Source organism: Epinephelus lanceolatus, chromosome 12 (assembly GCF_041903045.1).
Source record: "Epinephelus lanceolatus isolate andai-2023 chromosome 12, ASM4190304v1, whole genome shotgun sequence".
Lineage (NCBI taxonomy): Eukaryota > Metazoa > Chordata > Actinopteri > Perciformes > Serranidae > Epinephelus > Epinephelus lanceolatus.
In genome coordinates this window covers 6,182,723-6,206,977 of record NC_135745.1, presented here as the reverse complement: position 1 = coordinate 6,206,977, position 24,255 = coordinate 6,182,723, and the positions used below count along the sequence as shown (strand labels likewise).

The 24,255-nt window shown below is 47.0% G+C and overlaps 24 non-coding genes and 31 pseudogenes across 24 annotated transcripts; all 55 read left to right on the top strand.

Annotated features, from left to right (window-relative positions):
- Nucleotides 1–183: 183 nt before the first annotated feature.
- On the top strand, nucleotides 184–298 carry LOC144465706 (U5 spliceosomal RNA). The gene has a single exon (XR_013492822.1). It is a non-coding gene; the product is annotated as a U5 spliceosomal RNA (small nuclear RNA).
- A 141-nt stretch (nucleotides 299–439) lies between these two features.
- On the top strand, nucleotides 440–620 carry LOC144465262 (U2 spliceosomal RNA; annotated as a pseudogene).
- Nucleotides 621–1,065: 445 nt separating this feature from the next.
- On the top strand, nucleotides 1,066–1,180 carry LOC144465891 (U5 spliceosomal RNA). The gene has a single exon (XR_013492975.1). It is a non-coding gene; the product is annotated as a U5 spliceosomal RNA (small nuclear RNA).
- Nucleotides 1,181–1,321: 141 nt separating this feature from the next.
- LOC144466098 (U2 spliceosomal RNA) lies at nucleotides 1,322–1,502 on the top strand (annotated as a pseudogene).
- Nucleotides 1,503–1,947: 445 nt separating this feature from the next.
- On the top strand, nucleotides 1,948–2,052 carry LOC144465661 (U5 spliceosomal RNA; annotated as a pseudogene).
- A 151-nt stretch (nucleotides 2,053–2,203) lies between these two features.
- LOC144466097 (U2 spliceosomal RNA) lies at nucleotides 2,204–2,384 on the top strand (annotated as a pseudogene).
- Nucleotides 2,385–2,850: 466 nt separating this feature from the next.
- Nucleotides 2,851–2,955, top strand: LOC144465840 (U5 spliceosomal RNA; annotated as a pseudogene).
- A 151-nt stretch (nucleotides 2,956–3,106) lies between these two features.
- LOC144466096 (U2 spliceosomal RNA) lies at nucleotides 3,107–3,287 on the top strand (annotated as a pseudogene).
- Nucleotides 3,288–3,753: 466 nt separating this feature from the next.
- On the top strand, nucleotides 3,754–3,868 carry LOC144465466 (U5 spliceosomal RNA). The gene has a single exon (XR_013492608.1). It is a non-coding gene; the product is annotated as a U5 spliceosomal RNA (small nuclear RNA).
- A 141-nt stretch (nucleotides 3,869–4,009) lies between these two features.
- On the top strand, nucleotides 4,010–4,190 carry LOC144466095 (U2 spliceosomal RNA; annotated as a pseudogene).
- A 466-nt stretch (nucleotides 4,191–4,656) lies between these two features.
- Nucleotides 4,657–4,761, top strand: LOC144465839 (U5 spliceosomal RNA; annotated as a pseudogene).
- Nucleotides 4,762–4,912: 151 nt separating this feature from the next.
- On the top strand, nucleotides 4,913–5,093 carry LOC144466094 (U2 spliceosomal RNA; annotated as a pseudogene).
- A 466-nt stretch (nucleotides 5,094–5,559) lies between these two features.
- On the top strand, nucleotides 5,560–5,674 carry LOC144465465 (U5 spliceosomal RNA). The gene has a single exon (XR_013492607.1). It is a non-coding gene; the product is annotated as a U5 spliceosomal RNA (small nuclear RNA).
- A 141-nt stretch (nucleotides 5,675–5,815) lies between these two features.
- Nucleotides 5,816–5,996, top strand: LOC144466093 (U2 spliceosomal RNA; annotated as a pseudogene).
- A 466-nt stretch (nucleotides 5,997–6,462) lies between these two features.
- LOC144465428 (U5 spliceosomal RNA) lies at nucleotides 6,463–6,577 on the top strand. The gene has a single exon (XR_013492577.1). It is a non-coding gene; the product is annotated as a U5 spliceosomal RNA (small nuclear RNA).
- Nucleotides 6,578–6,718: 141 nt separating this feature from the next.
- LOC144465298 (U2 spliceosomal RNA) lies at nucleotides 6,719–6,899 on the top strand (annotated as a pseudogene).
- Nucleotides 6,900–7,344: 445 nt separating this feature from the next.
- Nucleotides 7,345–7,458, top strand: LOC144465556 (U5 spliceosomal RNA). Its single transcript, XR_013492689.1, has one exon. It is a non-coding gene; the product is annotated as a U5 spliceosomal RNA (small nuclear RNA).
- Nucleotides 7,459–7,600: 142 nt separating this feature from the next.
- Nucleotides 7,601–7,781, top strand: LOC144466428 (U2 spliceosomal RNA; annotated as a pseudogene).
- A 445-nt stretch (nucleotides 7,782–8,226) lies between these two features.
- On the top strand, nucleotides 8,227–8,341 carry LOC144465427 (U5 spliceosomal RNA). Its single transcript, XR_013492576.1, has one exon. It is a non-coding gene; the product is annotated as a U5 spliceosomal RNA (small nuclear RNA).
- A 141-nt stretch (nucleotides 8,342–8,482) lies between these two features.
- Nucleotides 8,483–8,663, top strand: LOC144466092 (U2 spliceosomal RNA; annotated as a pseudogene).
- A 445-nt stretch (nucleotides 8,664–9,108) lies between these two features.
- Nucleotides 9,109–9,222, top strand: LOC144465504 (U5 spliceosomal RNA). Its single transcript, XR_013492642.1, has one exon. It is a non-coding gene; the product is annotated as a U5 spliceosomal RNA (small nuclear RNA).
- A 142-nt stretch (nucleotides 9,223–9,364) lies between these two features.
- LOC144466427 (U2 spliceosomal RNA) lies at nucleotides 9,365–9,545 on the top strand (annotated as a pseudogene).
- A 445-nt stretch (nucleotides 9,546–9,990) lies between these two features.
- Nucleotides 9,991–10,105, top strand: LOC144465425 (U5 spliceosomal RNA). Its single transcript, XR_013492575.1, has one exon. It is a non-coding gene; the product is annotated as a U5 spliceosomal RNA (small nuclear RNA).
- Nucleotides 10,106–10,246: 141 nt separating this feature from the next.
- On the top strand, nucleotides 10,247–10,427 carry LOC144466091 (U2 spliceosomal RNA; annotated as a pseudogene).
- Nucleotides 10,428–10,872: 445 nt separating this feature from the next.
- Nucleotides 10,873–10,986, top strand: LOC144465908 (U5 spliceosomal RNA). Its single transcript, XR_013492990.1, has one exon. It is a non-coding gene; the product is annotated as a U5 spliceosomal RNA (small nuclear RNA).
- Nucleotides 10,987–11,128: 142 nt separating this feature from the next.
- LOC144466426 (U2 spliceosomal RNA) lies at nucleotides 11,129–11,309 on the top strand (annotated as a pseudogene).
- A 445-nt stretch (nucleotides 11,310–11,754) lies between these two features.
- LOC144465555 (U5 spliceosomal RNA) lies at nucleotides 11,755–11,868 on the top strand. The gene has a single exon (XR_013492688.1). It is a non-coding gene; the product is annotated as a U5 spliceosomal RNA (small nuclear RNA).
- A 142-nt stretch (nucleotides 11,869–12,010) lies between these two features.
- LOC144466170 (U2 spliceosomal RNA) lies at nucleotides 12,011–12,191 on the top strand (annotated as a pseudogene).
- A 443-nt stretch (nucleotides 12,192–12,634) lies between these two features.
- LOC144465424 (U5 spliceosomal RNA) lies at nucleotides 12,635–12,749 on the top strand. Its single transcript, XR_013492574.1, has one exon. It is a non-coding gene; the product is annotated as a U5 spliceosomal RNA (small nuclear RNA).
- A 141-nt stretch (nucleotides 12,750–12,890) lies between these two features.
- Nucleotides 12,891–13,071, top strand: LOC144466090 (U2 spliceosomal RNA; annotated as a pseudogene).
- Nucleotides 13,072–13,516: 445 nt separating this feature from the next.
- LOC144465809 (U5 spliceosomal RNA) lies at nucleotides 13,517–13,630 on the top strand. Its single transcript, XR_013492911.1, has one exon. It is a non-coding gene; the product is annotated as a U5 spliceosomal RNA (small nuclear RNA).
- Nucleotides 13,631–13,772: 142 nt separating this feature from the next.
- LOC144466088 (U2 spliceosomal RNA) lies at nucleotides 13,773–13,953 on the top strand (annotated as a pseudogene).
- A 445-nt stretch (nucleotides 13,954–14,398) lies between these two features.
- Nucleotides 14,399–14,512, top strand: LOC144465911 (U5 spliceosomal RNA). The gene has a single exon (XR_013492993.1). It is a non-coding gene; the product is annotated as a U5 spliceosomal RNA (small nuclear RNA).
- Nucleotides 14,513–14,654: 142 nt separating this feature from the next.
- On the top strand, nucleotides 14,655–14,835 carry LOC144466425 (U2 spliceosomal RNA; annotated as a pseudogene).
- A 445-nt stretch (nucleotides 14,836–15,280) lies between these two features.
- LOC144465476 (U5 spliceosomal RNA) lies at nucleotides 15,281–15,395 on the top strand. The gene has a single exon (XR_013492617.1). It is a non-coding gene; the product is annotated as a U5 spliceosomal RNA (small nuclear RNA).
- Nucleotides 15,396–15,536: 141 nt separating this feature from the next.
- LOC144466424 (U2 spliceosomal RNA) lies at nucleotides 15,537–15,717 on the top strand (annotated as a pseudogene).
- A 445-nt stretch (nucleotides 15,718–16,162) lies between these two features.
- Nucleotides 16,163–16,267, top strand: LOC144466023 (U5 spliceosomal RNA; annotated as a pseudogene).
- A 151-nt stretch (nucleotides 16,268–16,418) lies between these two features.
- Nucleotides 16,419–16,599, top strand: LOC144466423 (U2 spliceosomal RNA; annotated as a pseudogene).
- A 445-nt stretch (nucleotides 16,600–17,044) lies between these two features.
- On the top strand, nucleotides 17,045–17,162 carry LOC144465887 (U5 spliceosomal RNA). The gene has a single exon (XR_013492971.1). It is a non-coding gene; the product is annotated as a U5 spliceosomal RNA (small nuclear RNA).
- Nucleotides 17,163–17,300: 138 nt separating this feature from the next.
- On the top strand, nucleotides 17,301–17,481 carry LOC144466421 (U2 spliceosomal RNA; annotated as a pseudogene).
- A 445-nt stretch (nucleotides 17,482–17,926) lies between these two features.
- On the top strand, nucleotides 17,927–18,040 carry LOC144465554 (U5 spliceosomal RNA). Its single transcript, XR_013492687.1, has one exon. It is a non-coding gene; the product is annotated as a U5 spliceosomal RNA (small nuclear RNA).
- A 142-nt stretch (nucleotides 18,041–18,182) lies between these two features.
- Nucleotides 18,183–18,363, top strand: LOC144466169 (U2 spliceosomal RNA; annotated as a pseudogene).
- Nucleotides 18,364–18,806: 443 nt separating this feature from the next.
- On the top strand, nucleotides 18,807–18,921 carry LOC144465423 (U5 spliceosomal RNA). The gene has a single exon (XR_013492573.1). It is a non-coding gene; the product is annotated as a U5 spliceosomal RNA (small nuclear RNA).
- A 141-nt stretch (nucleotides 18,922–19,062) lies between these two features.
- On the top strand, nucleotides 19,063–19,243 carry LOC144466087 (U2 spliceosomal RNA; annotated as a pseudogene).
- Nucleotides 19,244–19,688: 445 nt separating this feature from the next.
- On the top strand, nucleotides 19,689–19,802 carry LOC144465808 (U5 spliceosomal RNA). The gene has a single exon (XR_013492910.1). It is a non-coding gene; the product is annotated as a U5 spliceosomal RNA (small nuclear RNA).
- A 142-nt stretch (nucleotides 19,803–19,944) lies between these two features.
- Nucleotides 19,945–20,125, top strand: LOC144466086 (U2 spliceosomal RNA; annotated as a pseudogene).
- Nucleotides 20,126–20,570: 445 nt separating this feature from the next.
- On the top strand, nucleotides 20,571–20,684 carry LOC144465910 (U5 spliceosomal RNA). Its single transcript, XR_013492992.1, has one exon. It is a non-coding gene; the product is annotated as a U5 spliceosomal RNA (small nuclear RNA).
- Nucleotides 20,685–20,826: 142 nt separating this feature from the next.
- On the top strand, nucleotides 20,827–21,007 carry LOC144466420 (U2 spliceosomal RNA; annotated as a pseudogene).
- A 445-nt stretch (nucleotides 21,008–21,452) lies between these two features.
- Nucleotides 21,453–21,567, top strand: LOC144465475 (U5 spliceosomal RNA). The gene has a single exon (XR_013492616.1). It is a non-coding gene; the product is annotated as a U5 spliceosomal RNA (small nuclear RNA).
- Nucleotides 21,568–21,708: 141 nt separating this feature from the next.
- LOC144466419 (U2 spliceosomal RNA) lies at nucleotides 21,709–21,889 on the top strand (annotated as a pseudogene).
- A 445-nt stretch (nucleotides 21,890–22,334) lies between these two features.
- LOC144465886 (U5 spliceosomal RNA) lies at nucleotides 22,335–22,452 on the top strand. Its single transcript, XR_013492970.1, has one exon. It is a non-coding gene; the product is annotated as a U5 spliceosomal RNA (small nuclear RNA).
- Nucleotides 22,453–22,590: 138 nt separating this feature from the next.
- On the top strand, nucleotides 22,591–22,771 carry LOC144466418 (U2 spliceosomal RNA; annotated as a pseudogene).
- Nucleotides 22,772–23,216: 445 nt separating this feature from the next.
- LOC144465553 (U5 spliceosomal RNA) lies at nucleotides 23,217–23,330 on the top strand. Its single transcript, XR_013492686.1, has one exon. It is a non-coding gene; the product is annotated as a U5 spliceosomal RNA (small nuclear RNA).
- A 142-nt stretch (nucleotides 23,331–23,472) lies between these two features.
- On the top strand, nucleotides 23,473–23,653 carry LOC144466168 (U2 spliceosomal RNA; annotated as a pseudogene).
- A 443-nt stretch (nucleotides 23,654–24,096) lies between these two features.
- On the top strand, nucleotides 24,097–24,211 carry LOC144465422 (U5 spliceosomal RNA). The gene has a single exon (XR_013492572.1). It is a non-coding gene; the product is annotated as a U5 spliceosomal RNA (small nuclear RNA).
- Nucleotides 24,212–24,255: the final 44 nt, after the last annotated feature.

The window sequence follows — 24,255 nt, the reverse complement described above, 5'->3', positions numbered from 1 at the left end:
TTGCACTTTTAATTGGCAGAAAAACACAGGACAGAGAGGAAATATTGCCACGGTTATATTGTGGGCAGGGGTAGGGGAATGGGTGTGGCCTGGGATTTGGATCGCGGGGCAAGTCAGGCGTACCGTGAGTGTTTTGACTGGGACGACTAGGGTCTTTGGCTGTTCTTCATCAAAGGGCTGTACTTACTCTGGTTTCTTTTCATAACGCACAAGTCTTTCGCCTTTTACTAAAGACTTCCGTGGAAAGTAACATCAATGCGTTGAAGCTATTTTTGGCAGGCTTTGCCGTTTGGCTGAGCCTTGTGCTTTTGTGAAGATCAGAAAAGCCATTTTAAGCCTGAGCTAGATTTAGGTGTTTGATGCCCAGTGGAAAGTATTGCACTGTGACAAGTGACACTTGTGCCTGAAGATTGCGTTGGGCAGCTAACGGTTGGGCCACATCACTTTTCGGCCTTTTGGCTGTAGTAAATGTTCTCATCAGTTTAATATCTGATATGTCCTCAATAAGACGACAGCATTAAACATATGTTTTTTGTGTCGGGGGCTGAAAAAGGGGCTTGCTCCGTTCACGCCACGCATCGACCCGGTATTGCAGCGCCGCTGGAAATGGCGCACCCTTCTCCTGCCTTGTGGACAACCAAATATCAACGCAAACGGAGCGGCCCATTGCTCAAATTGCCATTGGACTGAGAAACAAATGAGTCCCACTGGATGCTGTCTTCATGGCCTGGCGTTGTGGCAAAATAGGCTCTGTTGACTCCTCATCACCCATGTCCCTTGGCGAACCTCATTGGGCTCCCAGTCTCAAATGGCTGTAAAACATGACAACTGGAGTAAAAGCCAATCAACAGCAAAATGAAGTCTCAAAAAATACAGCGAGATTTGCACTTTTAATTGGCAGAAAAACACAGGACAGAGAGGAAATATTGCCACAGTGATATTGTGGGCAGGGGTAGGGGAATGGGTGTGGCCTGGGATTTGGATCGCGGGGCAAGTCAGGCGTACCGTGAGTGTTTTGACTGGGACGACTAGGGTCTTTGGCTGTTCTTCATCAAAGGGCTGTACTTACTCTGGTTTCTTTTCATAACGCACAAGTCTTTCACCTTTTACTAAAGACTTCCGTGGAAAGCAACACCAATGAGTTGAAGCTATTTTTGGCAGGCTTTGCCGTTTGGCTGAGCCTTGTGCTTTTGTGAAGATCAGAAAAGCCATTTTAAGCCTGAGCTAGATTTAGGTGTTTGATGCCCAGTGAAAAGTATTGCACTGTGACAAGTGACACTTGTGCCTGAAGATTGCGTTGGGCAGCTAACGGTTGGGCCACATCACTTTTCGGCCTTTTGGCTGTAGTAAATGTTCTCATCAGTTTAATATCTGATATGTCCTCAATAAGACGACAACATTAAACATATGTTTTTTGTGTCGGGGGCTGAAAAAGGGGCTTGCTCCGTTCACTCCACGCATCGACCCGGTATTGCAGCGCCGCTGGAAATGGCGCACCCTTCTCCTGCCTTGTGGACAACCAAATATCGACGCAAACGGAGCGGCCCATTGCTCAAATTGCCATTGGACTGAGAAACAAATGAGTCCCACTGGATGCTGTCTTCATGGCCTGGCGTTGTGGCAAAATAGGCTCTGTTGACTCCTCATCACCCATGTCCCTTGGCGAACCTCATTGGGCTCCCAGTCTCAAATGGCTGTAAAACATGACAACTGGAGTAAAAGCCAATCAACAGCAAAATGAAGTCTCAAAAAATACAGCGAGATTTGCACTTTTAATTGGCAGAAAAACACAGGACAGAGAGGAAATATTGCCACGGTGATATTGTGGGCAGGGGTAGGGGAATGGGTGTGGCCTGGGATTTGGATCGCGGGGCAAGTCAGGCGTACCGTGAGTGTTTTGACTGGGACGACTAGGGTCTTTGGCTGTTCTTCATCAAAGGGCTGTACTTACTCTGGTTACTTTTCATAACGCACAAGTCTTTCGCCTTTTACTAAAGACTTCCGTGGAAAGCAACACCAATGAGTTGAAGCTATTTTTGGCAGGCTTTGCCGTTTGGCTTAGCCTTGTGCTTTTGTGAAGATCAGAAAAGCCATTTTAAGTCTGAGCTAGATTTAGGTGTTTGATGCCCAGTGAAAAGTATTGCACTGTGACAAGTGACACTTGTGCCTGAAGATTGCGTTGGGCAGCTAACGGTTGGGCCACATCACTTTTCGGCCTTTTGGCTGTAGTAAATGTTCTCATCAGTTTAATATCTGATATGTCCTCAATAAGACGACAACATTAAACATATGTTTTTTGTGTCGGGGGCTGAAAAAGGGGCTTGCTCCGTTCACTCCACGCATCGACCCGGTATTGCAGCGCCGCTGGAAATGGCGCACCCTTCTCCTGCCTTGTGGACAACCAAATATCAACGCAAACGGAGCGGCCCATTGCTCAAATTGCCATTGGACTGAGAAACAAATGAGTCCCACTGGATGCTGTCTTCATGGCCTGGCGTTGTGGCAAAATAGGCTCTGTTGACTCCTCATCACCCATGTCCCTTGGCGAACCTCATTGGGCTCCCAGTCTCCCTCATTGGGCTCCCAGTCTCAAATGGCTGTAAAACATGACAACTGGAGTAAAAGCCAATCAACAGCAAAATGAAGTCTCAAAAAATACAGCGAGATTTGCACTTTTAATTGGCAGAAAAACACAGGACAGAGAGGAAATATTGCCACGGTGATATTGTGGGCAGGGGTAGGGGAATGGGTGTGGCCTGGGATTTGGATCGCGGGGCAAGTCAGGCGTACCGTGAGTGTTTTGACTGGGACGACTAGGGTCTTTGGCTGTTCTTCATCAAAGGGCTGTACTTACTCTGGTTACTTTTCATAACGCACAAGTCTTTCGCCTTTTACTAAAGACTTCCGTGGAAAGCAACACCAGTGAGTTGAAGCTATTTTTGACAGGCTTTGCCGTTTGGCTTAGCCTTGTGCTTTTGTGAAGATCAGAAAAGCCATTTTAAGCCTGAGCTAGATTTAGGTGTTTGATGCCCAGTGAAAAGTATTGCACTGTGACAAGTGACACTTGTGCCTGAAGATTGCGTTGGGCAGCTAACGGTTGGGCCACATCACTTTTCGGCCTTTTGGCTGTAGTAAATGTTCTCATCAGTTTAATATCTGATATGTCCTCAATAAGACGACAACATTAAACATATGTTTTTTGTGTCGGGGGCTGAAAAAGGGGCTTGCTCCGTTCACTCCACGCATCGACCCGGTATTGCAGCGCCGCTGGAAATGGCGCACCCTTCTCCTGCCTTGTGGACAACCAAATATCAACGCAAACGGAGCGGCCCATTGCTCAAATTGCCATTGGACTGAGAAACAAATGAGTCCCACTGGATGCTGTCTTCATGGCCTGGCGTTGTGGCAAAATAGGCTCTGTTGACTCCTCATCACCCATGTCCCTTGGCGAACCTCATTGGGCTCCCAGTCTCCCTCATTGGGCTCCCAGTCTCAAATGGCTGTAAAACATGACAACTGGAGTAAAAGCCAATCAACAGCAAAATGAAGTCTCAAAAAATACAGCGAGATTTGCACTTTTAATTGGCAGAAAAACACAGGACAGAGAGGAAATATTGCCACAGTGATATTGTGGGCAGGGGTAGGGGAATGCGTGTGGCCTGGGATTTGGATCGCGGGGCAAGTCAGGCGTACCGTGAGTGTTTTGACTGGGACGACTAGGGTCTTTGGCTGTTCTTCATCAAAGGGCTGTATTTACTCTGGTTTCTTTTCATAACGCACAAGTTTTTCGCCTTTTACTAAAGACTTCCGTGGAAAGGAACACCAATGAGTTGAAGCTATTTTTGGCAGGCTTTGCCGTTTGGCTGAGCCTTGTGCTTTTGTGAAGATCAGAAAAACCATTTTAAGCCTGAGCTAGATTTAGGTGTTTGATGCCCAGTGAAAAGTATTGCACTGTGACAAGTGACACTTGTGCCTGAAGATTGCGTTGGGCAGCTAACGGTTGGGCCACATCACTTTTCGGCCTTTTGGCTGTAGTAAATGTTCTCATCAGTTTAATATCTGATATGTCCTCAATAAGACGACAACATTAAACATATGTTTTTTGTGTCGGGGGCTGAAAAAGGGGCTTGCTCCGTTCACTCCACGCATCGACCCGGTATTGCAGCGCCGCTGGAAATGGCGCACCCTTCTCCTGCCTTGTGGACAACCAAATATCAACGCAAACGGAGCGGCCCATTGCTCAAATTGCCATTGGACTGAGAAACAAATGAGTCCCACTGGATGCTGTCTTCATGGCCTGGCGTTGTGGCAAAATAGGCTCTGTTGACTCCTCATCACCCATGTCCCTTGGCGAACCTCATTGGGCTCCCAGTCTCCCTCATTGGGCTCCCAGTCTCAAATGGCTGTAAAACATGACAACTGGAGTAAAAGCCAATCAACAGCAAAATGAAGTCTCAAAAAATACAGCGAGATTTGCACTTTTAATTGGCAGAAAAACACAGGACAGAGAGGAAATATTGCCACGGTGATATTGTGGGCAGGGGTAGGGGAATGGGTGTGGCCTGGGATTTGGATCGCGGGGCAAGTCAGGCGTACCGTGAGTGTTTTGACTGGGACGACTAGGGTCTTTGGCTGTTCTTCATCAAAGGGCTGTACTTACTCTGGTTACTTTTCATAACGCACAAGTCTTTCGCCTTTTACTAAAGACTTCCGTGGAAAGCAACACCAGTGAGTTGAAGCTATTTTTGACAGGCTTTGCCGTTTGGCTTAGCCTTGTGCTTTTGTGAAGATCAGAAAAGCCATTTTAAGCCTGAGCTAGATTTAGGTGTTTGATGCCCAGTGAAAAGTATTGCACTGTGACAAGTGACACTTGTGCCTGAAGATTGCGTTGGGCAGCTAACGGTTGGGCCACATCACTTTTCGGCCTTTTGGCTGTAGTAAATGTTCTCATCAGTTTAATATCTGATATGTCCTCAATAAGACGACAACATTAAACATATGTTTTTTGTGTCGGGGGCTGAAAAAGGGGCTTGCTCCGTTCACTCCACGCATCGACCCGGTATTGCAGCGCCGCTGGAAATGGCGCACCCTTCTCCTGCCTTGTGGACAACCAAATATCAACGCAAACGGAGCGGCCCATTGCTCAAATTGCCATTGGACTGAGAAACAAATGAGTCCCACTGGATGCTGTCTTCATGGCCTGGCGTTGTGGCAAAATAGGCTCTGTTGACTCCTCATCACCCATGTCCCTTGGCGAACCTCATTGGGCTCCCAGTCTCCCTCATTGGGCTCCCAGTCTCAAATGGCTGTAAAACATGACAACTGGAGTAAAAGCCAATCAACAGCAAAATGAAGTCTCAAAAAATACAGCGAGATTTGCACTTTTAATTGGCAGAAAAACACAGGACAGAGAGGAAATATTGCCACAGTGATATTGTGGGCAGGGGTAGGGGAATGCGTGTGGCCTGGGATTTGGATCGCGGGGCAAGTCAGGCGTACCGTGAGTGTTTTGACTGGGACGACTAGGGTCTTTGGCTGTTCTTCATCAAAGGGCTGTATTTACTCTGGTTTCTTTTCATAACGCACAAGTTTTTCGCCTTTTACTAAAGACTTCCGTGGAAAGGAACACCAATGAGTTGAAGCTATTTTTGGCAGGCTTTGCCGTTTGGCTGAGCCTTGTGCTTTTGTGAAGATCAGAAAAACCATTTTAAGCCTGAGCTAGATTTAGGTGTTTGATGCCCAGTGAAAAGTATTGCACTGTGACAAGTGACACTTGTGCCTGAAGATTGCGTTGGGCAGCTAACGGTTGGGCCACATCACTTTTCGGCCTTTTGGCTGTAGTAAATGTTCTCATCAGTTTAATATCTGATATGTCCTCAATAAGACGACAACATTAAACATATGTTTTTTGTGTCGGGGGCTGAAAAAGGGGCTTGCTCCGTTCACTCCACGCATCGACCCGGTATTGCAGCGCCGCTGGAAATGGCGCACCCTTCTCCTGCCTTGTGGACAACCAAATATCGACGCAAACGGAGCGGCCCATTGCTCAAATTGCCATTGGACTGAGAAACAAATGAGTCCCACTGGATGCTGTCTTCATGGCCTGGCGTTGTGGCAAAATAGGCTCTGTTGACTCCTCATCACCCATGTCCCTTGGCGAACCTCATTGGGCTCCCAGTCTCCCTCATTGGGCTCCCAGTCTCAAATGGCTGTAAAACATGACAACTGGAGTAAAAGCCAATCAACAGCAAAATGAAGTCTCAAAAAATACAGCGAGATTTGCACTTTTAATTGGCAGAAAAACACAGGACAGAGAGGAAATATTGCCACAGTGATATTGTGGGCAGGGGTAGGGGAATGCGTGTGGCCTGGGATTTGGATCGCGGGGCAAGTCAGGCGTACCGTGAGTGTTTTGACTGGGACGACTAGGGTCTTTGGCTGTTCTTCATCAAAGGGCTGTACTTACTCTGGTTTCTTTTCATAACGCACAAGTCTTTCGCCTTTTACTAAAGACTTCCGTGGAAAGGAACACCAATGAGTTGAAGCTATTTTTGGCAGGCTTTGCCGTTTGGCTGAGCCTTGTGCTTTTGTGAAGATCAGAAAAGCCATTTTAAGCCTGAGCTAGATTTAGGTGTTTGATGCCCAGTGAAAAGTATTGCACTGTGACAAGTGACACTTGTGCCTGAAGATTGCGTTGGGCAGCTAACGGTTGGGCCACATCACTTTTCGGCCTTTTGGCTGTAGTAAATGTTCTCATCAGTTTAATATCTGATATGTCCTCAATAAGACGACAGCATTAAACATATGTTTTTTGTGTCAGGGGCTGAAAAAGGGGCTTGCTCCGTTCACTCCACGCATCGACCCGGTATTGCAGCGCCGCTGGAAATGCCGCACCCTTCTCCTGCCTTGTGGACAACCAAATATCAACGCAAACGGAGCGGCCCATTGCTCAAATTGCCATTGGACTGAGAAACAAATGAGTCCCACTGGATGCTGTCTTCATGGCCTGGCGTTGTGGCAAAATAGGCTCTGTTGACTCCTCATCACCCATGTCCCTTGGCGAACCTCATTGGGCTCCCAGTCTCAAATGGCTGTAAAACATGACAACTGGAGTAAAAGCCAATCAACAGCAAAATGAAGTCTCAAAAAATACAGCGAGATTTGCACTTTTAATTGGCAGAAAAACACAGGACAGAGAGGAAATATTGCCACGGTGATATTGTGGGCAGGGGTAGGGGAATGGGTGTGGCCTGGGATTTGGATCGCGGGGCAAGTCAGGCGTACCGTGAGTGTTTTGACTGGGACGACTAGGGTCTTTGGCTGTTCTTCATCAAAGGGCTGTACTTACTCTGGTTTCTTTTCATAACGCACAAGTCTTTCGCCTTTTACTAAAGACTTCCGTGGAAAGCAACACCAATGAGTTGAAGCTATTTTTGGCAGGCTTTGTCATTTGGCTTAGCCTTGTGCTTTTGTGAAGATCAGAAAAGCCATTTTAAGCCTGAGCTAGATTTAGGTGTTTGATGCCCAGTGAAAAGTATTGCACTGTGACAAGTGACACTTGTGCCTGAAGATTGCGTTGGGCAGCTAACGGTTGGGCCACATCACTTTTCGGCCTTTTGGCTGTAGTAAATGTTCTCATCAGTTTAATATCTGATATGTCCTCAATAAGACGACAGCATTAAACATATGTTTTTTGTGTCGGGGGCTGAAAAAGGGGCTTGCTCCGTTCACTCCACGCATCGACCCGGTATTGCAGCGCCGCTGGAAATGGCGCACCCTTCTCCTGCCTTGTGGACAACCAAATATCAACGCAAACGGAGCGGCCCATTGCTCAAATTGCCATTGGACTGAGAAACAAATGAGTCCCACTGGATGCTGTCTTCATGGCCTGGCGTTGTGGCAAAATAGGCTCTGTTGACTCCTCATCACCCATGTCCCTTGGCGAACCTCATTGGGCTCCCAGTCTCAAATGGCTGTAAAACATGACAACTGGAGTAAAAGCCAATCAACAGCAAAATGAAGTCTCAAAAAATACAGCGAGATTTGCACTTTTAATTGGCAGAAAAACACAGGACAGAGAGGAAATATTGCCACAGTGATAATGTGGGCAGGGGTAGGGGAATGCGTGTGGCCTGGGATTTGGATCGCGGGGCAAGTCAGGCGTACCGTGAGTGTTTTGACTGGGACGACTAGGGTCTTTGGCTGTTCTTCATCAAAGGGCTGTACTTACTCTGGTTTCTTTTCATAACGCACAAGTCTTTCGCCTTTTACTAAAGACTTCCGTGGAAAGGAACACCAATGAGTTGAAGCTATTTTTGGCAGGCTTTGCCGTTTGGCTGAGCCTTGTGCTTTTGTGAAGATCAGAAAAGCCATTTTAAGCCTGAGCTAGTTTTAGGTGTTTGATGCCCAGTGAAAAGTATTGCACTGTGACAAGTGACATTTTTGCCTGAAGATTGCGTTGGGCAGCTAACGGTTGGGCCACATCACTTTTCGGCCTTTTGGCTGTAGTAAATGTTCTCATCAGTTTAATATCTGATATGTCCTCAATAAGACGACAACATTAAACATATGTTTTTTGTGTCGGGGGCTGAAAAAGGGGCTTGCTCCGTTCACTCCACGCATCGACCCGGTATTGCAGCGCCGCTGGAAATGGCGCACCCTTCTCCTGCCTTGTGGACAACCAAATATCAACGCAAACGGAGCGGCCCATTGCTCAAATTGCCATTGGACTGAGAAACAAATGAGTCCCACTGGATGCTGTCTTCATGGCCTGGCGTTGTGGCAAAATAGGCTCTGTTGACTCCTCATCACCCATGTCCCTTGGCGAACCTCATTGGGCTCCCAGTCTCAAATGGCTGTAAAACATGACAACTGGAGTAAAAGCCAATCAACAGCAAAATGAAGTCTCAAAAAATACAGCGAGATTTGCACTTTTAATTGGCAGAAAAACACAGGACAGAGAGGAAATATTGCCACGGTGATATTGTGGGCAGGGGTAGGGGAATGGGTGTGGCCTGGGATTTGGATCGCGGGGCAAGTCAGGCGTACCATGAGTGTTTTGACTGGGACGACTAGGGTCTTTGGCTGTTCTTCATCAAAGGGCTGTACTTACTCTGGTTACTTTTCATAACGCACAAGTCTTTCGCCTTTTACTAAAGACTTCCGTGGAAAGCAACACCAATGAGTTGAAGCTATTTTTGGCAGGCTTTGTCATTTGGCTTAGCCTTGTGCTTTTGTGAAGATCAGAAAAGCCATTTTAAGCCTGAGCTAGATTTAGGTGTTTGATGCCCAGTGAAAAGTATTGCACTGTGACAAGTGACACTTGTGCCTGAAGATTGCGTTGGGCAGCTAACGGTTGGGCCACATCACTTTTCGGCCTTTTGGCTGTAGTAAATGTTCTCATCAGTTTAATATCTGATATGTCCTCAATAAGACGACAGCATTAAACATATGTTTTTTGTGTCGGGGGCTGAAAAAGGGGCTTGCTCCGTTCACTCCACGCATCGACCCGGTATTGCAGCGCCGCTGGAAATGGCGCACCCTTCTCCTGCCTTGTGGACAACCAAATATCAACGCAAACGGAGCGGCCCATTGCTCAAATTGCCATTGGACTGAGAAACAAATGAGTCCCACTGGATGCTGTCTTCGTGGCCTGGCGTTGTGGCAAAATAGGCTCTGTTGACTCCTCATCACCCATGTCCCTTGGCGAACCTCATTGGGCTCCCAGTCTCAAATGGCTGTAAAACATGACAACTGGAGTAAAAGCCAATCAACAGCAAAATGAAGTCTCAAAAAATACAGCGAGATTTGCACTTTTAATTGGCAGAAAAACACAGGACAGAGAGGAAATATTGCCACAGTGATAATGTGGGCAGGGGTAGGGGAATGCGTGTGGCCTGGGATTTGGATCGCGGGGCAAGTCAGGCGTACCGTGAGTGTTTTGACTGGGACGACTAGGGTCTTTGGCTGTTCTTCATCAAAGGGCTGTACTTACTCTGGTTTCTTTTCATAACGCACAAGTCTTTCGCCTTTTACTAAAGACTTCCGTGGAAAGGAACACCAATGAGTTGAAGCTATTTTTGGCAGGCTTTGCCGTTTGGCTGAGCCTTGTGCTTTTGTGAAGATCAGAAAAGCCATTTTAAGCCTGAGCTAGTTTTAGGTGTTTGATGCCCAGTGAAAAGTATTGCACTGTGACAAGTGACATTTGTGCCTGAAGATTGCGTTGGGCAGCTAACGGTTGGGCCACATCACTTTTCGGCCTTTTGGCTGTAGTAAATGTTCTCATCAGTTTAATATCTGATATGTCCTCAATAAGACGACAACATTAAACATATGTTTTTTGTGTCGGGGGCTGAAAAAGGGGCTTGCTCCGTTCACTCCACGCATCGACCCGGTATTGCAGCGCCGCTGGAAATGGCGCACCCTTCTCCTGCCTTGTGGACAACCAAATATCAACGCAAACGGAGCGGCCCATTGCTCAAATTGCCATTGGACTGAGAAACAAATGAGTCCCACTGGATGCTGTCTTCATGGCCTGGCGTTGTGGCAAAATAGGCTCTGTTGACTCCTCATCACCCATGTCCCTTGGCGAACCTCATTGGGCTCCCAGTCTCAAATGGCTGTAAAACATGACAACTGGAGTAAAAGCCAATCAACAGCAAAATGAAGTCTCAAAAAATACAGCGAGATTTGCACTTTTAATTGGCAGAAAAACACAGGACAGAGAGGAAATATTGCCACGGTGATATTGTGGGCAGGGGTAGGGGAATGGGTGTGGCCTGGGATTTGGATCGCGGGGCAAGTCAGGCGTACCATGAGTGTTTTGACTGGGACGACTAGGGTCTTTGGCTGTTCTTCATCAAAGGGCTGTACTTACTCTGGTTACTTTTCATAACGCACAAGTCTTTCGCCTTTTACTAAAGACTTCCGTGGAAAGGAACACCAATGCGTTGAAGCTGTTTTTGGCAGGCTTTGTCATTTGGCTTAGCCTTGTGCTTTTGTGAAGATCAGAAAAGCCATTTTAAGCCTGAGCTAGATTTAGGTGTTTGATGCCCAGTGAAAAGTATTGCACTGTGATAAGTGACACTTGTGCCTGAAGATTGCGTTGGGCAGCTAACGGTTGGGCCACATCACTTTTCGGCCTTTTGGCTGTAGTAAATGTTCTCATCAGTTTAATATCTGATATGTCCTCAATAAGACGACAGCATTAAACATATGTTTTTTGTGTCGGGGGCTGAAAAAGGGGCTTGCTCCGTTCACTCCACGCATCGACCCGGTATTGCAGCGCCGCTGGAAATGGCGCACCCTTCTCCTGCCTTGTGGACAACCAAATATCAACGCAAACGGAGCGGCCCATTGCTCAAATTGCCATTGGACTGAGAAACAAATGAGTCCCACTGGATGCTGTCTTCATGGCCTGGCGTTGTGGCAAAATAGGCTCTGTTGACTCCTCATCACCCATGTCCCTTGGCGAACCTCATTGGGCTCCCAGTCTCAAATGGCTGTAAAACATGACAACTGGAGTAAAAGCCAATCAACAGCAAAATGAAGTCTCAAAAAATACAGCGAGATTTGCACTTTTAATTGGCAGAAAAACACAGGACAGAGAGGAAATATTGCCACGGTGATATTGTGGGCAGGGGTAGGGGAATGGGTGTGGCCTGGGATTTGGATCGCGGGGCAAGTCAGGCGTACCGTGAGTGTTTTGACTGGGACGACTAGGGTCTTTGGCTGTTCTTCATCAAAGGGCTGTACTTACTCTGGTTTCTTTTCATAACGCACAAGTCTTTCGCCTTTTACTAAAGACTTCCGTGGAAAGCAACACCAATGAGTTGAAGCTATTTTTGGCAGGCTTTGTCATTTGGCTTAGCCTTGTGCTTTTGTGAAGATCAGAAAAGCCATTTTAAGCCTGAGCTAGATTTAGGTGTTTGATGCCCAGTGAAAAGTATTGCACTGTGACAAGTGACACTTGTGCCTGAAGATTGCGTTGGGCAGCTAACGGTTGGGCCACATCACTTTTCGGCCTTTTGGCTGTAGTAAATGTTCTCATCAGTTTAATATCTGATATGTCCTCAATAAGACGACAGCATTAAACATATGTTTTTTGTGTCTGGGGCTGAAAAAGGGGCTTGCTCCGTTCACTCCACGCATCGACCCGGTATTGCAGCGCCGCTGGAAATGGCGCACCCTTCTCCTGCCTTGTGGACAACCAAATATCAACGCAAACGGAGCGGCCCATTGCTCAAATTGCCATTGGACTGAGAAACAAATGAGTCCCACTGGATGCTGTCTTCATGGCCTGGCGTTGTGGCAAAATAGGCTCTGTTGACTCCTCATCACCCATGTCCCTTGGCGAACCTCATTGGGCTCCCAGTCTCAAATGGCTGTAAAGCATGACAACTGGAGTAAAAGCCAATCAACAGCAAAATGAAGTCTCAAAAAATACAGCGAGATTTGCACTTTTAATTGGCAGAAAAACAGGACAGAGAGGAAATATTGCCACGGTGATATTTTGGGCAAGGGAAGGGGAATAGGTGTGGCCTGGGATTTGGATCGCGGGGCAAGTCAGGCGTTCTGTGAGTGTTTTGACTGGGACGACTAGGGTCTTTGGCTGTTCTTCATCAAAGGGCTGTACTTACTCTGGTTTCTTTTCATAACGCACAAGTCTTTCGCCTTTTACTAAAGACTTCCGTGGAAAGGAACACCAATGAGTTGAAGCTATTTTTGGCAGGCTTTGCCGTTTGGCTGAGCCTTGTGCTTTTGTGAAGATCAGAAAAGCCATTTTAAGCCTGAGCTAGATTTAGGTGTTTGATGCCCAGTGAAAAGTATTGCACTGTGACAAGTGACACTTGTGCCTGAAGATTGCGTTGGGCAGCTAACGGTTGGGCCACATCACTTTTCGGCCTTTTGGCTGTAGTAAATGTTCTCATCAGTTTAATATCTGATATGTCCTCAATAAGACGACAACATTAAACATATGTTTTTTGTGTCGGGGGCTGAAAAAGGGGCTTGCTCCGTTCACTCCACGCATCGACCCGGTATTGCAGCGCCGCTGGAAATGGCGCACCCTTCTCCTGCCTTGTGGACAACCAAATATCAACGCAAACGGAGCGGCCCATTGCTCAAATTGCCATTGGACTGAGAAACAAATGAGTCCCACTGGATGCTGTCTTCATGGCCTGGCGTTGTGGCAAAATAGGCTCTGTTGACTCCTCATCACCCATGTCCCTTGGCGAACCTCATTGGGCTCCCAGTCTCAAATGGCTGTAAAACATGACAACTGGAGTAAAAGCCAATCAACAGCAAAATGAAGTCTCAAAAAATACAGCGAGATTTGCACTTTTAATTGGCAGAAAAACACAGGACAGAAAGGAAATATTGCCACGGTGATATTGTGGGCAGGGGTAGGGGAATGGGTGTGGCCTGGGATTTGGATTGTGGGGCAAGTCAGGCGTACCATGAGTGTTTTGACTGGGACGACTAGGTTCTTTGGCTGTTCTTCATCAAAGGGCTGTACTTATTCTGGTTTCTTTTCATAACGCACAAGTCTTTTGCCTTTTACTAAAGATTTCCGTGGAAAGGAACACCAATGAGTTGAAGCTATTTTTGGCAGGCTTTGTCATTTGGCTTAGCCTTGTGCTTTTGTGAAGATCAGAAAAGCCATTTTAAGCCTGAGCTAGATTTAGGTGTTTGATGCCCAGTGAAAAGTATTGCACTGTGACAAGTGACACTTGTGCCTGAAGATTGCGTTGGGCAGCTAACGGTTGGGCCACATCACTTTTCGGCCTTTTGGCTGTAGTAAATGTTCTCATCAGTTTAATATCTGATATGTCCTCAATAAGACGACAACATTAAACATATGTTTTTTGTGTCGGGGGCTGAAAAAGGGGCTTGCTCCGTTCACTCCACGCATCGACCCGGTATTGCAGCGCCGCTGGAAATGGCGCACCCTTCTCCTGCCTTGTGGACAACCAAATATCAACGCAAACGGAGCGGCCCATTGCTCAAATTGCCATTGGACTGAGAAACAAATGAGTCCCACTGGATGCTGTCTTCATGGCCTGGCGTTGTGGCAAAATAGGCTCTGTTGACTCCTCATCACCCATGTCCCTTGGCGAACCTCATTGGGCTCCCAGTCTCAAATGGCTGTAAAACATGACAACTGGAGTAAAAGTCAATCAACAGCAAAATGAAGTCTCAAAAAATACAGCGAGATTTGCACTTTTAATTGGCAGAAAAACACAGGACAGAGAGGAAATATTGCCACGGTGATATTGTGGGCAGGGGTAGGGGAATGGGTGTGGCCTGGGATTTGGATCGCGGGGCAAGTCAGGCGTACCATGAGTGTTTTGACTGGGACGACTAGGGTCTTTGGCTGTTCTTCATCAAAGGGCTGTACTTACTCTGGTTACTTTTCATAACGCACAAGTCTTTCGCCTTTTACTAAAGACTTCCGTGGAAAGCAACACCAATGCGTTGAAGCTGTTTTTGGCAGGCTTTGTCATTTGGCTTAGCCTTGTGCTTTTGTGAAGATCAGAAAAGCCATTTTAAGCCTGAGCTAGATTTAGGTGTTTGATGCCCAGTGAAAAGTATTGCACTGTGACAAGTGACACTTGTGCCTGAAGATTGCGTTGGGCAGCTAACGGTTGGGCCACATCACTTTTCGGCCTTTTGGCTGTAGTAAATGTTCTCATCAGTTTAATATCTGATATGTCCTCAATAAGACGACAGCATTAAACATATGTTTTTTGTGTCGGGGGCTGAAAAAGGGGCTTGCTCCGTTCACTCCACGCATCGACCCGGTATTGCAGCGCCGCTGGAAATGGCGCACCCTTCTCCTGCCTTGTGGACAACCAAATATCGACGCAAACGGAGCGGCCCATTGCTCAAATTGCCATTGGACTGAGAAACAAATGAGTCCCACTGGATGCTGTCTTCATGGCCTGGCGTTGTGGCAAAATAGGCTCTGTTGACTCCTCATCACCCATGTCCCTTGGCGAACCTCATTGGGCTCCCAGTCTCAAATGGCTGTAAAACATGACAACTGGAGTAAAAGCCAATCAACAGCAAAATGAAGTCTCAAAAAATACAGCGAGATTTGCACTTTTAATTGGCAGAAAAACACAGGACAGAGAGGAAATATTGCCACAGTGATATTGTGGGCAGGGGTAGGGGAATGCGTGTGGCCTGGGATTTGGATCGCGGGGCAAGTCAGGCGTACCGTGAGTGTTTTGACTGGGACGACTAGGGTCTTTGGCTGTTCTTCATCAAAGGGCTGTACTTACTCTGGTTACTTTTCATAACGCACAAGTCTTTCGCCTTTTACTAAAGACTTCCGTGGAAAGGAACACCAATGAGTTGAAGCTATTTTTGGCAGGCTTTGCCATTTGGCTGAGCCTTGTGCTTTTGTGAAGATCAGAAAAGCCATTTTAAGCCTGAGCTAGATTTAGGTGTTTGATGCCCAGTGAAAAGTATTGCACTGTGACAAGTGACACTTGTGCCTGAAGATTGCGTTGGGCAGCTAACGGTTGGGCCACATCACTTTTCGGCCTTTTGGCTGTAGTAAATGTTCTCATCAGTTTAATATCTGATATGTCCTCAATAAGACGACAGCATTAAACATATGTTTTTTGTGTCGGGGGCTGAAAAAGGGGCTTGCTCCGTTCACTCCACGCATCGACCCGGTATTGCAGCGCCGCTGGAAATGGCGCACCCTTCTCCTGCCTTGTGGACAACCAAATATCAACGCAAACGGAGCGGCCCATTGCTCAAATTGCCATTGGACTGAGAAACAAATGAGTCCCACTGGATGCTGTCTTCATGGCCTGGCGTTGTGGCAAAATAGGCTCTGTTGACTCCTCATCACCCATGTCCCTTGGCGAACCTCATTGGGCTCCCAGTCTCAAATGGCTGTAAAACATGACAACTGGAGTAAAAGCCAATCAACAGCAAAATGAAGTCTCAAAAAATACAGCGAGATTTGCACTTTTAATTGGCAGAAAAACACAGGACAGAGAGGAAATATTGCCACGGTGATATTGTGGGCAGGGGTAGGGGAATGGGTGTGGCCTGGGATTTGGATCGCGGGGCAAGTCAGGCGTACCGTGAGTGTTTTGACTGGGACGACTAGGGTCTTTGGCTGTTCTTCATCAAAGGGCTGTACTTAGTCTGGTTACTTTTCATAACGCACAAGTCTTTCGCCTTTTACTAAAGACTTCTGTGGAAAGCAACACCAGTGAGTTGAAGCTATTTTTGGCAGGCTTTGCCGTTTGGCTTAGCCTTGTGCTTTTGTGAAGATCAGAAAAGCCATTTTAAGCCTGAGCTAGATTTAGGTGTTTGATGCCCAGTGAAAAGTATTGCACTGTGACAAGTGACACTTGTGCCTGAAGATTGCGTTGGGCAGCTAACGGTTGGGCCACATCACTTTTCGGCCTTTTGGCTGTAGTAAATGTTCTCATCAGTTTAATATCTGATATGTCCTCAATAAGACGACAGCATTAAACATATGTTTTTTGTGTCGGGGGCTGAAAAAGGGGCTTGCTCCGTTCACTCCACGCATCGACCCGGTATTGCAGCGCCGCTGGAAATGGCGCACCCTTCTCCTGCCTTGTGGACAACCAAATATCAACGCAAACGGAGCGGCCCATTGCTCAAATTGCCATTGGACTGAGAAACAAATGAGTCCCACTGGATGCTGTCTTCATGGCCTGGCGTTGTGGCAAAATAGGCTCTGTTGACTCCTCATCACCCATGTCCCTTGGCGAACCTCATTGGGCTCCCAGTCTCAAATGGCTGTAAAACATGACAACTGGAGTAAAAGCCAATCAACAGCAAAATGAAGTCTCAAAAAATACAGCGAGATTTGCACTTTTAATTGGCAGAAAAACACAGGACAGAGAGGAAATATTGCCACGGTGATATTGTGGGCAGGGGTAGGGGAATGGGTGTGGCCTGGGATTTGGATCGCGGGGCAAGTCAGGCGTACCGTGAGTGTTTTGACTGGGACGACTAGGGTCTTTGGCTGTTCTTCATCAAAGGGCTGTACTTACTCTGGTTTCTTTTCATAACGCACAAGTCTTTCGCCTTTTACTAAAGACTTCCGTGGAAAGCAACACCAATGAGCTGAAGCTATTTTTGGCAGGCTTTGCCATTTGGTTTAGCCTTGTGCTTTTGTGAAGATCAGAAAAGCCATTTTAAGCCTGAGCTAGATTTAGGTGTTTGATGCCCAGTGAAAAGTATTGCACTGTGACAAGTGACACTTGTGCCTGAAGATTGCGTTGGGCAGCTAACGGTTGGGCCACATCACTTTTCGGCCTTTTGGCTGTAGTAAATGTTCTCATCAGTTTAATATCTGATATGTCCTCAATAAGACGACAGCATTAAACATATGTTTTTTGTGTCGGGGGCTGAAAAAGGGGCTTGCTCCGTTCACTCCACGCATCGACCCGGTATTGCAGCGCCGCTGGAAATGGCGCACCCTTCTCCTGCCTTGTGGACAACCAAATATCGACGCAAACGGAGCGGCCCATTGCTCAAATTGCCATTGGACTGAGAAACAAATGAGTCCCACTGGATGCTGTCTTCATGGCCTGGCGTTGTGGCAAAATAGGCTCTGTTGACTCCTCATCACCCATGTCCCTTGGCGAACCTCATTGGGCTCCCAGTCTCAAATGGCTGTAAAACATGACAACTGGAGTAAAAGCCAATCAACAGCAAAATGAAGTCTCAAAAAATACAGCGAGATTTGCACTTTTAATTGGCAGAAAAACACAGGACAGAGAGGAAATATTGCCACGGTGATATTGTGGGCAGGGGTAGGGGAATGGGTGTGGCCTGGGATTTGGATCGCGGGGCAAGTCAGGCGTACCGTGAGTGTTTTGACTGGGACGACTAGGGTCTTTGGCTGTTCTTCATCAAAGGGCTGTACTTACTCTGGTTTCTTTTCATAACGCACAAGTCTTTCGCCTTTTACTAAAGACTTCCGTGGAAAGCAACACCAATGAGTTGAAGCTATTTTTGGCAGGCTTTGTCATTTGGCTTAGCCTTGTGCTTTTGTGAAGATCAGAAAAGCCATTTTAAGCCTGAGCTAGATTTAGGTGTTTGATGCCCAGTGAAAAGTATTGCACTGTGACAAGTGACACTTGTGCCTGAAGATTGCGTTGGGCAGCTAACGGTTGGGCCACATCACTTTTCGGCCTTTTGGCTGTAGTAAATGTTCTCATCAGTTTAATATCTGATATGTCCTCAATAAGACGACAGCATTAAACATATGTTTTTTGTGTCTGGGGCTGAAAAAGGGGCTTGCTCCGTTCACTCCACGCATCGACCCGGTATTGCAGCGCCGCTGGAAATGGCGCACCCTTCTCCTGCCTTGTGGACAACCAAATATCAACGCAAACGGAGCGGCCCATTGCTCAAATTGCCATTGGACTGAGAAACAAATGAGTCCCACTGGATGCTGTCTTCATGGCCTGGCGTTGTGGCAAAATAGGCTCTGTTGACTCCTCATCACCCATGTCCCTTGGCGAACCTCATTGGGCTCCCAGTCTCAAATGGCTGTAAAGCATGACAACTGGAGTAAAAGCCAATCAACAGCAAAATGAAGTCTCAAAAAATACAGCGAGATTTGCACTTTTAATTGGCAGAAAAACAGGACAGAGAGGAAATATTGCCACGGTGATATTTTGGGCAAGGGAAGGGGAATAGGTGTGGCCTGGGATTTGGATCGCGGGGCAAGTCAGGCGTTCTGTGAGTGTTTTGACTGGGACGACTAGGGTCTTTGGCTGTTCTTCATCAAAGGGCTGTACTTACTCTGGTTTCTTTTCATAACGCACAAGTCTTTCGCCTTTTACTAAAGACTTCCGTGGAAAGGAACACCAATGAGTTGAAGCTATTTTTGGCAGGCTTTGCCGTTTGGCTGAGCCTTGTGCTTTTGTGAAGATCAGAAAAGCCATTTTAAGCCTGAGCTAGATTTAGGTGTTTGATGCCCAGTGAAAAGTATTGCACTGTGACAAGTGACACTTGTGCCTGAAGATTGCGTTGGGCAGCTAACGGTTGGGCCACATCACTTTTCGGCCTTTTGGCTGTAGTAAATGTTCTCATCAGTTTAATATCTGATATGTCCTCAATAAGACGACAACATTAAACATATGTTTTTTGTGTCGGGGGCTGAAAAAGGGGCTTGCTCCGTTCACTCCACGCATCGACCCGGTATTGCAGCGCCGCTGGAAATGGCGCACCCTTCTCCTGCCTTGTGGACAACCAAATATCAACGCAAACGGAGCGGCCCATTGCTCAAATTGCCATTGGACTGAGAAACAAATGAGTCCCACTGGATGCTGTCTTCATGGCCTGGCGTTGTGGCAAAATAGGCTCTGTTGACTCCTCATCACCCATGTCCCTTGGCGAACCTCATTGGGCTCCCAGTCTCAAATGGCTGTAAAACATGACAACTGGAGTAAAAGCCAATCAACAGCAAAATGAAGTCTCAAAAAATACAGCGAGATTTGCACTTTTAATTGGCAGAAAAACACAGGACAGAAAGGAAATATTGCCACGGTGATATTGTGGGCAGGGGTAGGGGAATGGGTGTGGCCTGGGATTTGGATTGTGGGGCAAGTCAGGCGTACCATGAGTGTTTTGACTGGGACGACTAGGTTCTTTGGCTGTTCTTCATCAAAGGGCTGTACTTATTCTGGTTTCTTTTCATAACGCACAAGTCTTTTGCCTTTTACTAAAGATTTCCGTGGAAAGGAACACCAATGAGTTGAAGCTATTTTTGGCAGGCTTTGTCATTTGGCTTAGCCTTGTGCTTTTGTGAAGATCAGAAAAGCCATTTTAAGCCTGAGCTAGATTTAGGTGTTTGATGCCCAGTGAAAAGTATTGCACTGTGACAAGTGACACTTGTGCCTGAAGATTGCGTTGGGCAGCTAACGGTTGGGCCACATCACTTTTCGGCCTTTTGGCTGTAGTAAATGTTCTCATCAGTTTAATATCTGATATGTCCTCAATAAGACGACAACATTAAACATATGTTTTTTGTGTCGGGGGCTGAAAAAGGGGCTTGCTCCGTTCACTCCACGCATCGACCCGGTATTGCAGCGCCGCTGGAAATGGCGCACCCTTCTCCTGCCTTGTGGACAACCAAATATCAACGCAAACGGAGCGGCCCATTGCTCAAATTGCCATTGGACTGAGAAACAAATGAGTCCCACTGGATGCTGTCTTCATGGCCTGGCGTTGTGGCAAAATAGGCTCTGTTGACTCCTCATCACCCATGTCCCTTGGCGAACCTCATTGGGCTCCCAGTCTCAAATGGCTGTAAAACATGACAACTGGAGTAAAAGTCAATCAACAGCAAAATGAAGTCTCAAAAAATACAGCGAGATTTGCACTTTTAATTGGCAGAAAAACACAGGACAGAGAGGAAATATTGCCACGGTGATATTGTGGGCAGGGGTAGGGGAATGGGTGTGGCCTGGGATTTGGATCGCGGGGCAAGTCAGGCGTACCATGAGTGTTTTGACTGGGACGACTAGGGTCTTTGGCTGTTCTTCATCAAAGGGCTGTACTTACTCTGGTTACTTTTCATAACGCACAAGTCTTTCGCCTTTTACTAAAGACTTCCGTGGAAAGCAACACCAATGCGTTGAAGCTGTTTTTGGCAGGCTTTGTCATTTGGCTTAGCCTTGTGCTTTTGTGAAGATCAGAAAAGCCATTTTAAGCCTGAGCTAGATTTAGGTGTTTGATGCCCAGTGAAAAGTATTGCACTGTGACAAGTGACACTTGTGCCTGAAGATTGCGTTGGGCAGCTAACGGTTGGGCCACATCACTTTTCGGCCTTTTGGCTGTAGTAAATGTTCTCATCAGTTTAATATCTGATATGTCCTCAATAAGACGACAGCATTAAACATATGTTTTTTGTGTCGGGGGCTGAAAAAGGGGCTTGCTCCGTTCACTCCACGCATCGACCCGGTATTGCAGCGCCGCTGGAAATGGCGCACCCTTCTCCTGCCTTGTGGACAACCAAATATCGACGCAAACGGAGCGGCCCATTGCTCAAATTGCCATTGGACTGAGAAACAAATGAGTCCCACTGGATGCTGTCTTCATGGCCTGGCGTTGTGGCAAAATAGGCTCTGTTGACTCCTCATCACCCATGTCCCTTGGCGAACCTCATTGGGCTCCCAGTCTCAAATGGCTGTAAAACATGACAACTGGAGTAAAAGCCAATCAACAGCAAAATGAAGTCTCAAAAAATACAGCGAGATTTGCACTTTTAATTGGCAGAAAAACACAGGACAGAGAGGAAATATTGCCACAGTGATATTGTGGGCAGGGGTAGGGGAATGCGTGTGGCCTGGGATTTGGATCGCGGGGCAAGTCAGGCGTACCGTGAGTGTTTTGACTGGGACGACTAGGGTCTTTGGCTGTTCTTCATCAAAGGGCTGTACTTACTCTGGTTACTTTTCATAACGCACAAGTCTTTCGCCTTTTACTAAAGACTTCCGTGGAAAGGAACACCAATGAGTTGAAGCTATTTTTGGCAGGCTTTGCCATTTGGCTGAGCCTTGTGCTTTTGTGAAGATCAGAAAAGCCATTTTAAGCCTGAGCTAGATTTAGGTGTTTGATGCCCAGTGAAAAGTATTGCACTGTGACAAGTGACACTTGTGCCTGAAGATTGCGTTGGGCAGCTAACGGTTGGGCCACATCACTTTTCGGCCTTTTGGCTGTAGTAAATGTTCTCATCAGTTTAATATCTGATATGTCCTCAATAAGACGACAGCATTAAACATATGTTTTTTGTGTCGGGGGCTGAAAAAGGGGCTTGCTCCGTTCACTCCACGCATCGACCCGGTATTGCAGCGCCGCTGGAAATGGCGCACCCTTCTCCTGCCTTGTGGACAACCAAATATCAACGCAAACGGAGCGGCCCATTGCTCAAATTGCCATTGGACTGAGAAACAAATGAGTCCCACTGGATGCTGTCTTCATGGCCTGGCGTTGTGGCAAAATAGGCTCTGTTGACTCCTCATCACCCATGTCCCTTGGCGAACCTCATTGGGCTCCCAGTCTCAAATGGCTGTAAAACATGACAACTGGAGTAAAAGCCAATCAACAGCAAAATGAAGTCTCAAAAAATACAGCGAGATTTGCACTTTTAATTGGCAGAAAAACACAGGACAGAGAGGAAATATTGCCACGGTGATATTGTGGGCAGGGGTAGGGGAATGGGTGTGGCCTGGGATTTGGATCGCGGGGCAAGTCAGGCGTACCGTGAGTGTTTTGACTGGGACGACTAGGGTCTTTGGCTGTTCTTCATCAAAGGGCTGTACTTACTCTGGTTTCTTTTCATAACGCACAAGTCTTTCGCCTTTTACTAAAGACTTCCGTGGAAAGCAACACCAATGAGCTGAAGCTATTTTTGGCAGGCTTTGCCATTTGGTTTAGCCTTGTGCTTTTGTGAAGATCAGAAAAGCCATTTTAAGCCTGAGCTAGATTTAGGTGTTTGATGCCCAGTGAAAAGTATTGCACTGTGACAAGTGACACTTGTGCCTGAAGATTGCGTTGGGCAGCTAACGGTTGGGCCACATCACTTTTCGGCCTTTTGGCTGTAGTAAATGTTCTCATCAGTTTAATATCTGATATGTCCTCAATAAGACGACAGCATTAAACATATGTTTTTTGTGTCGGGGGCTGAAAAAGGGGCTTGCTCCGTTCACTCCACGCATCGACCCGGTATTGCAGCGCCGCTGGAAATGGCGCACCCTTCTCCTGCCTTGTGGACAACCAAATATCGACGCAAACGGAGCGGCCCATTGCTCAAATTGCCATTGGACTGAGAAACAAATGAGTCCCACTGGATGCTGTCTTCATGGCCTGGCGTTGTGGCAAAATAGGCTCTGTTGACTCCTCATCACCCATGTCCCTTGGCGAACCTCATTGGGCTCCCAGTCTCAAATGGCTGTAAAACATGACAACTGGAGTAAAAGCCAATCAACAGCAAAATGAAGTCTCAAAAAATACAGCGAGATTTGCACTTTTAATTGGCAGAAAAACACAGGACAGAGAGGAAATATTGCCACGGTGATATTGTGGGCAGGGGTAGGGGAATGGGTGTGGCCTGGGATTTGGATCGCGGGGCAAGTCAGGCGTACCGTGAGTGTTTTGACTGGGACGACTAGGGTCTTTGGCTGTTCTTCATCAAAGGGCTGTACTTACTCTGGTTTCTTTTCATAACGCACAAGTCTTTCGCCTTTTACTAAAGACTTCCGTGGAAAGCAACACCAATGAGTTGAAGCTATTTTTGGCAGGCTTTGTCATTTGGCTTAGCCTTGTGCTTTTGTGAAGATCAGAAAAGCCATTTTAAGCCTGAGCTAGATTTAGGTGTTTGATGCCCAGTGAAGAGTATTGCACTGTGACAAGTGACACTTGTGCCTGAAGATTGCGTTGGGCAGCTAACGGTTGGGCCACATCACTTTTCGGCCTTTTGGCTGTAGTAAATGTTCTCATCAGTTTAATATCTGATATGTCCTCAATAAGACGACAGCATTAAACATATGTTTTTTGTGTCTGGGGCTGAAAAAGGGGCTTGCTCCGTTCACTCCACGCATCGACCCGGTATTGCAGCGCCGCTGGAAATGGCGCACCCTTCTCCTGCCTTGTGGACAACCAAATATCAACGCAAACGGAGCGGCCCATTGCTCAAATTGCCATTGGACTGAGAAACAAATGAGTCCCACTGGATGCTGTCTTCATGGCCTGGCGTTGTGGCAAAATAGGCTCTGTTGACTCCTCATCACCCATGTCCCTTGGCGAACCTCATTGGGCTCCCAGTCTCAAATGGCTGTAAAGCATGACAACTGGAGTAAAAGCCAATCAACAGCAAAATGAAGTCTCAAAAAATACAGCGAGATTTGCACTTTTAATTGGCAGAAAAACAGGACAGAGAGGAAATATTGCCACGGTGATATTTTGGGCAAGGGAAGGGGAATAGGTGTGGCCTGGGATTTGGATCGCGGGGCAAGTCAGGCGTTCTGTGAGTGTTTTGACTGGGACGACTAGGGTCTTTGGCTGTTCTTCATCAAAGGGCTGTACTTACTCTGGTTTCTTTTCATAACGCACAAGTCTTTCGCCTTTTACTAAAGACTTCCGTGGAAAGGAACACCAATGAGTTGAAGCTATTTTTGGCAGGCTTTGCCGTTTGGCTGAGCCTTGTGCTTTTGTGAAGATCAGAAAAGCCATTTTAAGCCTGAG